The sequence below is a fragment of the Condylura cristata genome, unplaced genomic scaffold, assembly GCF_000260355.1.
Source record: "Condylura cristata isolate star-nosed mole 26May11 unplaced genomic scaffold, ConCri1.0 scaffold00049, whole genome shotgun sequence".
Taxonomy (NCBI): Eukaryota; Metazoa; Chordata; class Mammalia; order Eulipotyphla; family Talpidae; genus Condylura; species Condylura cristata.
This window is the reverse complement of record NW_004567150.1, coordinates 370,126-377,876: the sequence shown is the minus strand read 5'-3', so window position 1 is coordinate 377,876 and position 7,751 is coordinate 370,126.

Here is a 7,751-nt window from a genome sequence, read left to right as displayed (position 1 = left end):
AAATACAAGGAAAAATAAGAGAAATTACATGGGTGATTTGGTGATGGGAAACCCATGGTGATTGCAACTGAGATGGAAAAAGGGCACAAAACAATGTAAAAAGAAACTATTATATTAAAATAAATAAATAAGAGAAATCACCCTTCCTGCTGTGCCCACTCTGCCTTCCCCTAGATCTGTGAACACTGAAGGAACTCTTCAGAGGACGGGATTTCTAATGGTCCTTTGCTATATCAATTACTGTTTAAATATGTCCACAGAGTCTCCTTTCTTCAAAAGATGTAGACGCATTCCTTGGAATGTTCTGAATTGGAGCTGGGATTGGTTTTCTTCTCTGGTCTCAAACTAATGAAATGTGATTGCAGAACTGCCAGGGAGGCTATTGTTCTAGTTTCCTGAAAATAACTGGTATGAGGGAACAAAGTTGGCAGATGGGAGATAAGAAAACAAAAGGCAAATTCTATCTCGGGCTTTTTGTATTTTGAATAATGCCATCTGGAATCTGCCTTTGAAACTGATTCTCACTTATCTGGTAGCCTTCATCATGTTCTCCTTAGCTTGTATACTCTCCCTATGCTTTCTCTTCTTCTCTCAGGGCCTCTGCCAGGATCAAAGCAATGCTGACTCCCCAACTTAATTTACCCAACCCTCATCTCCAATTCTGCCTCCAGACCCACCAAAGTCTTTTATTTTGGATATTTTCAGCATGTGTGTCTTGGACACATCAAGCAATGCAATGAGAGCAACTCATCTTCAAACCTGTTCTTTCCTGTATTGTTTATTCTGATGAATGAAACTAGCAATTGCTGAGTCATCCTGTTATCTCATCTCCAAATTATGTGAATATTTTATGTATTAAAAATGTGAGCTTTCAGGCCCTCCCTGGTGGCACGGCGGGTTAAAGCACAGCACTGAGAAGCTAAAGCCACTTCCGCATGAGTTCGATTCCAGCCTGCCCCGGAGGTGACCACATGGCGTGGGAGACCTCTCCTGACCCGCCTGCTGCTCCCCTCAGCAGTGTACTTCGTCGATCTTCCTGTTCTGCTCCCCACTCTGTCTCTGGTGAAGCCTCTTGCCACCCCTGAGCCTCTGGCCTGTACCCAAGTTCTGTATGCACAAATAAATAAATCTTTAAAAAAAAAATGTGAGGTTTCCAATTACGTGCTGTCCACAAAACACCACAGAAGCACATAAGTAGATTAAAAGTTAAGGGATACAAAAAGTTACATCATGATAACTAATCACAAGGAAGCTGGAGTAGGTATCCTAACTTTAGACAAATTAAACATCATTGTTAGGAATTAGGAGGGATATTGTTTAATAATAATAGGGTCAATTCTTTAAAAAGACATAACAATATTTGGCCCCCCCTGGTGGCACAGCAGGTTAAAGCACAGCACTAAGAAGCTTAAAGCCACTTTAGCATGAGTTCGATCTTCGCCCCGAGGTGATCCACATGGCACAGCAGACTTCTGACGTTCGTGACCTGTCTGCTGCTCCCCTCAGCAGTATACTTCATTGTTCTGCCTATTCTGCTCCCCACTCTGTCTCTGGTGAATCCTCTCACTGCACCTGTGCCTCTGGCCTGTACCCCAGTTCTGTATGCATAAATAAATCTTTAAAAAAAAGACATAACAATAATTAACATGTATGCATCTAACCACAGAAGATCAAAATAAATGAGATAAAACCTGGTAGGACTAAAAGGAGAAAAGATGGCTCCATTATTATAGTTGGAGGTTTGACCTTCCCTTTATCAGCAGCTATGGCAGGCAGAAAATTAGTAAGAACTTAGTTGAATTCAACAGATCATTAATCAAATGACAGTTACAGAATACATCATCAACAACAAACATTCTTCTCAAATTCACATAAAACATTTACCAAGACAGGCCACATTCTAGGTCATAATACCTCTGAAAAAATTTTAAAGAATAGAAGTCGTAAAATGTTTTCTCTCAGATCATGAAGGAATTATTATAAATCAAAATGTTAAGGGGAAGGATGTCCTAAAGGATCCCTGCAGATTCTTATGGACTCCACTCCCTACTCCAGCTTTCTGGACTCTATCCCCTACTCCAGTGACTGGAAACTACAACTCCCAGCAGTACCAGGGAGAGAACTGCAAGGACCCAAGGGCAGAGCTAGCAGGAATAAATTCTGGGATATTTGGGGGATAAATAGGGCGTGATTGCATCTCGCGCTCTCTCGCTTGGGGAGCAGCTCTCCTGACCTTATGACTCAGTGCCTTCAGTCAGTCTAGCCTTAAGGTATTGCAGTTACTTTGTGTCCCGCTCTCTTTCCATGGGTTGTTTCCTATTCCTTTCTCCTTTTGTAAATAAGGACCCTTTTGTGTGTACCTGCAGTATAACAGAATTGTGAGTGCATGGGTGAGGCCCCACAGACAGGCAGCCCAGTCCACTCTGGGCTACCCTGTAACAAAAATAGCTGTGAAATTCCAAAATATTTGGAGATTTTAGAACACATTTCTAGTTAACATTGAGCCAAAGACAGTCTAAAGAAAAAAAATGTTTTCATCAAAATGAAAAATGCAAATGCAGTCTTTCAAAATTTGTGCAGTGAAAAGAGTGTTTAGGGGGAAATTTACAACACTGCCTGCATATCTATAATGAAAAAGAAGAAAAATTTAAAATAAATAATCTAAGCTCCCACTTTAGGGAATTAGAACACTTGGAACATAAAGTAAAACAAAGAAAAGAATAAAAATTAAAGCAGAAATCAATTAAATTGAAAACAGGATATCAATTAAAAAAATCAGTGAAACCAAAATTTGTTTATCTGAAAACATGTAACTAATAACTTATAGCCTGGCTAACCAAGAAAAAAAGAAAGAAGACACAATTTTTCAATGCCAAAAATGAAACAGGGACATGCCATAGATAACTGATCTGATATCAAGAATGTTAAACAGGTAATAAAGGACCATTTAGAACAACTCTATGGGCCCCTCCCTGGCAGTGCAAGCAATTAGGGCACAGCACTGAAAGCTAGTCAGCCACCTCAGTGTCAATTCAATCCCCTGCCCAGAGGTGATTGATCCACGAGGCACAGCAGACCTCTCCTGTCTCCCGCTGCTCCCCTTAACAGTGTACTTTGTAGATCTGCCTGTTCTGCTCCCTACTCTGTCTCTGGTGAATCCTGTCACTGTCTCTGCACCTCTGGCCTGTATACCAGTTTCTGTATGCATAAATAAATAAATCTTAAGAAAAAAAGAACAATTCTATGCCTACAAATATGGTAACTTAGATGAAATTGACCAAATGAAGACATATCTACCAAAACTCACAAAGGAAAAAGACAAATAAAATGGGCTTACTTGTTTAGAGAAAGTGAATCAATAATTAATAACTTTTCAGAAAAGAAAACACCAGGCCCAGACAGTTTTGTCAGTAAATTCTACCAAACACTTATGGGAAAAATTGATACATTTTCTTTATATGTTTCAAGAAACAGAAACAAAAAGAACACTTATTAACTCATTCTGTGTTGCCAACATTATCCTATTACCAAAACTCAGGTAAATGACATAAAAGAAAGAAATAACTTGAAGTTTTCTCCTTCCTGCCCATCCCTTAGCTTCATAATTCCTTCACTTGGGAATATGGAAGCCTCCCAGGTGGATTTGTTTCTGCTCTCTCCAAAAATCACCCTCCATTCTACCAACCATGTAATCTCTGAATGATTAAAAAAGAAAGAAAAGACGATGTTCATGCCATTCCTTTCCACAGTAAGAGTGTGCTACAGGGTTGTGGCATTCAGAGTCCTTCCAGATCGTAACCTGCCTAACTTTTCAGCATGTCCTGTAATACACCTCTTCCCCCAATCTCAGAATGCCCTAATTTCAAGTAGTTCCTGAAACACCCATATTCTCTCTTACTTCAGTGTCCCTCTATTTTATCTGAGTTTGGAAGGAACAAAGACACTTGCACACATGTAAGGCATAGATATGATCACATGTGTCATTGACTTTCTACCTCAGCACCCACAGCAGCTTTATGCGCCATTGCTTGTATCTCCCCTACACTATTAAAAACTGAAGAGAGGATTGTGCCTTATTTGTTGCAGTAGGATCCCAGGACATTTTGCTGAATGGATGAATGGGTGATGGATGGGTGGATGGGTAGGATGGATGGAGAGGAGAGTGGATGAATGGTATGAGTGAGCAGGTGGGTGAATGAGTGGGGGAGAGGTATGGATAGGAGAATGGATGGCTACCTGCATTGGTGGATGGAAGCAACTCTTTTCCCTATCCAGCAAGGCAGGTGATGCCACTGAAGGGCAGCCCTTGGGATATTTGCAAATTCCTACCTTTTGGGGGTGACTTGACTTCTTAGTTCTGGCTCCCATGTCCAGTGCTGAGGTCAGTCAGTGTGACTGAGTCCCTGGTGGTCAGTGTGCTGTGCTAGCTCCCAAACCCATACCACTAAAGTATTTCTGGGACATGGCTGAATTGGAGTGTGAGGAGGAATGGGTAAGGAATACTGAAGGGTGAGAGGGTAGGGGGCAGTTAAGGGGGGAAAAAAGTGTTGCTGCTGATCTTAGCTAGTACCTACCTTTCACCCCATGTCTGTGTCTCAAAATTTCCTCCTTTATGATATGAGGGCATATGTCTATCTCATGACAGCCCACAAGGGTGTCTCCCCCCTCCATTACCCCTTTCCCTCAACAACCCAAGGAGAGGCTTTGAGGCCAGGTAGCAGGTGGGTAGGTTAAGCAGGTAAGCCTGCACTATGGAGTCCAGTCCCACTCTGCTTCTTCCTTGTGGGTGCCTCACTCAGCATTCAAGGAGTCCTGCCTCCTTAGCCATAAAATGGAGACAAAACATCCGCATGCTGCCAGCAAGGAGGCCATATGACATAATTGACTTCCACCAGACACCTAGTCACAAGCACCCAGGCTGCCCTCACACCCAGGATCCACCACAGGGCCCTCCTGCTGAAGGTAGGCAGCCTCGGCAGCAGCAGCAAGTATGCCTTCCTATAGCAGAGGAACAGGTCAGCTCCTCCTCTGCCCCTCCTTTTCTGGGGCCACCCAGGTGGGCCACCCAGGTGGGCCACAGCTTGATAGACTACACTTCTCCCTGGGGCTTCCTGAAGGGGTTCTCCAACTCCCCACGCCACAGGTCTTTCCTACTTCCTTCCAGATGAGCCCATAGCACCTTCCCAAGTCAGGGCCTCCAACCCACCCTCTGCACAGCAACCCTCCTCCACAGCAGTAGCTGGCTCCTCCCACCCAGCTAGCTGTCAGATAGAAGACCAGGACATCTGGGAGGCAGAGAAGGCCCCCAGTGCTCTCTTACCTTGTTAACACAGGGGTCTTGCTGACTCCCTCACCCTCCACTCTGAAAGAGCAAGGTAAGGAGGCTCTGGTAGGTAGGAGAGTGAGGGAGAGGAGGAGAGGCAGAAAAGCCAAAAGAGGAAATGGCTGAGCATGCTGGGCCCACGTAATTTATTACAGGACTTTGGCCTTGGACTCCAGGAAGATCCACTCCCACACGGCTGCTGCAGGTTCAGTGAGCAGAACTTCTCAACTGTTTGATCTTTAACCCTGGTCTCTTCAGCAGAGAGTTCCCAGAGACCATCAGGGTTTTTGCTCTACACACCTGTTGCTGGCCACCAGTCACACATGGTGACAAGCAGGTGAGCATGCTGAGAGCCCAGCATCTTCCTAGGCACCCTGGGGACCCTCGGGAAGCCCATGGCAGGAGTTCCAAAGCATCCATGTTCTACCTAGGGGCAAACATACAGGAGATATCTAGAGTAGTTAGGAAGCCTTGTAACAGAGCTTAAAGCCATATGGGAAAGAGATTCCCAAAAATGTCCTGGGACAAGAGGAGGCTGGTTTGGACTGGGACTTGACTGAAGTGTGGTTTGGGCTGTGAAGTAAAAACAGACCCTTCTGAGGAGAAAACCATCAGGCCATACACCCTGGAGGTAAATATGAGGGTGAGGGGAACCCATCCATGAAGATCTTTGAAGATGGGTGGGAAATGGGTACATAGGAGACATCTGCTCAGCCACATCCCCTTCCTTGGATACAGAGAGGCTTCAGAGAGCCTACAGTTGCTCCAGTAAGAGTCAGTCAGGTTCTGTCCCTTTCTAGGACTTGAGAGTGGTGGAAGAAATGTGGGGTCCAGCTATTATCTTTCAGTGTTGAAGCTAGGCCAGGGAAGAAGCCCTGGACTTGGTCCTCTTTGGAAGATAAGAACCAAGAGCTAGGAGAAAAATGGGCAAAGGAGATGAGTGAGCACTGAGATGGGGCCCACGTAGCTTCAGGGTGAGGCCAAGCTTACTGTGCCTCCAAGGAATCCCCAGCTTCCTCTGCTGAAGGATCCCTTTACCTAGGTAGCTGGGAGTTTCTGGTTTTTACAATCAAACCTCCATGATAAAGTCAGGGAAGTAAGCTGAGAATAGATTCAGTGACACACCACTTGTAGAAAGTTGGTTGTTCTGAGCCTTTCTGTCAAACCCCTACCTCACCCTAGTGCTGCCTCTCTTCCACTAGACTCTGACCCCTAAACATTTCTTACAGTTTCTGAGCCAACACTTGTTTGGGGTTTCACATGGCATTTGGCTTCTCTGGCTTAGAAATATACCATTTCTTTCCTAAAGGATTGTGACAGCTGCTCCTGGCAGCAAGCGAAAGAGCAAGTGCCCTACTGTGGGATTCTCCAAACCAGGCAGGTCCTCCATGGCCCTCTTCCAATGCCCCCTTGCAAAATAACAGCCAGACAGAACATACACCTAGAACAACACAAATTAGACATCTCTATCTGGAGTCTGTCTTCAGCAGACTTTAATAGATAATGACAAACTCATCTCCCATTGGTTTTTATATTCAACCTTAAATCTTTGACATCTTTCACACAGTACCAAACATTAGCCCCCAGTCTTCAAAAGTAACACAACAGTCCATCCTAGAAGAGCTCCTCATTCATGCTGTCATCGCCACTAGACAGACACTGTCCGTCTGGTGCTGTCCTCCGCAGCACTGCAATAGATGAATCTATGCTCACAACTTTGTCTGCATTATGCCATTATAGGAAGATTCTGGAAAAGAACTTACTGAAACTAGGTGCAGTAAATGCTTTGCTGTTAATTTTTCTGAAGTGCCAGTTTGAGCCCTCCCTCCCAGTATGTGACAGCAAGGGCCTGGCCTGAGTCTGCAGGCTGAGGGAATCCCTGGGAACAATCTTTCTGGAGCTTCAGATTTTCCATTATTGAGGAACCCCAAGTCTTGGAAGTCAAGAAGACCAGTGAAGGGCAGTTGGGGCAGGCGCTTTCCTACTTGGAACCAAAAGTGGCTACTGCCACAACTCTTCTCAAAGTGTAATTTCTGCTAACCTTTAAAAACTATGTTTCTTATTATTTGACATATATGAAAAACAAAGAACTCATACAACTCACTAAAAACAACGAGCCCAATAAAAAAATGGGCAGAAGAGCTAAAAAGTTATTTCCCCAAAGAAGACATACAGATGGCCAACAAACACATGAAAAAGTGCTCAACAAAAACATCATCAGGGAAATGCAAATCAAAACCACAATGAGATATCACTTTACTACCTTAAGAATGGCCCTTATTTGTCGGAGACCAGCTCCAACTTTTGAGGTGTCTGGAGGCAGGACAGGCAGGACCCTAAGATGGGAAGGCGTCGGCGTGCAGAGATTCCAAGAAGGGGAGAGGGAGTGAGGAAGACACGGGAGTTGGAGTTGGGTGCAAATCTTCCT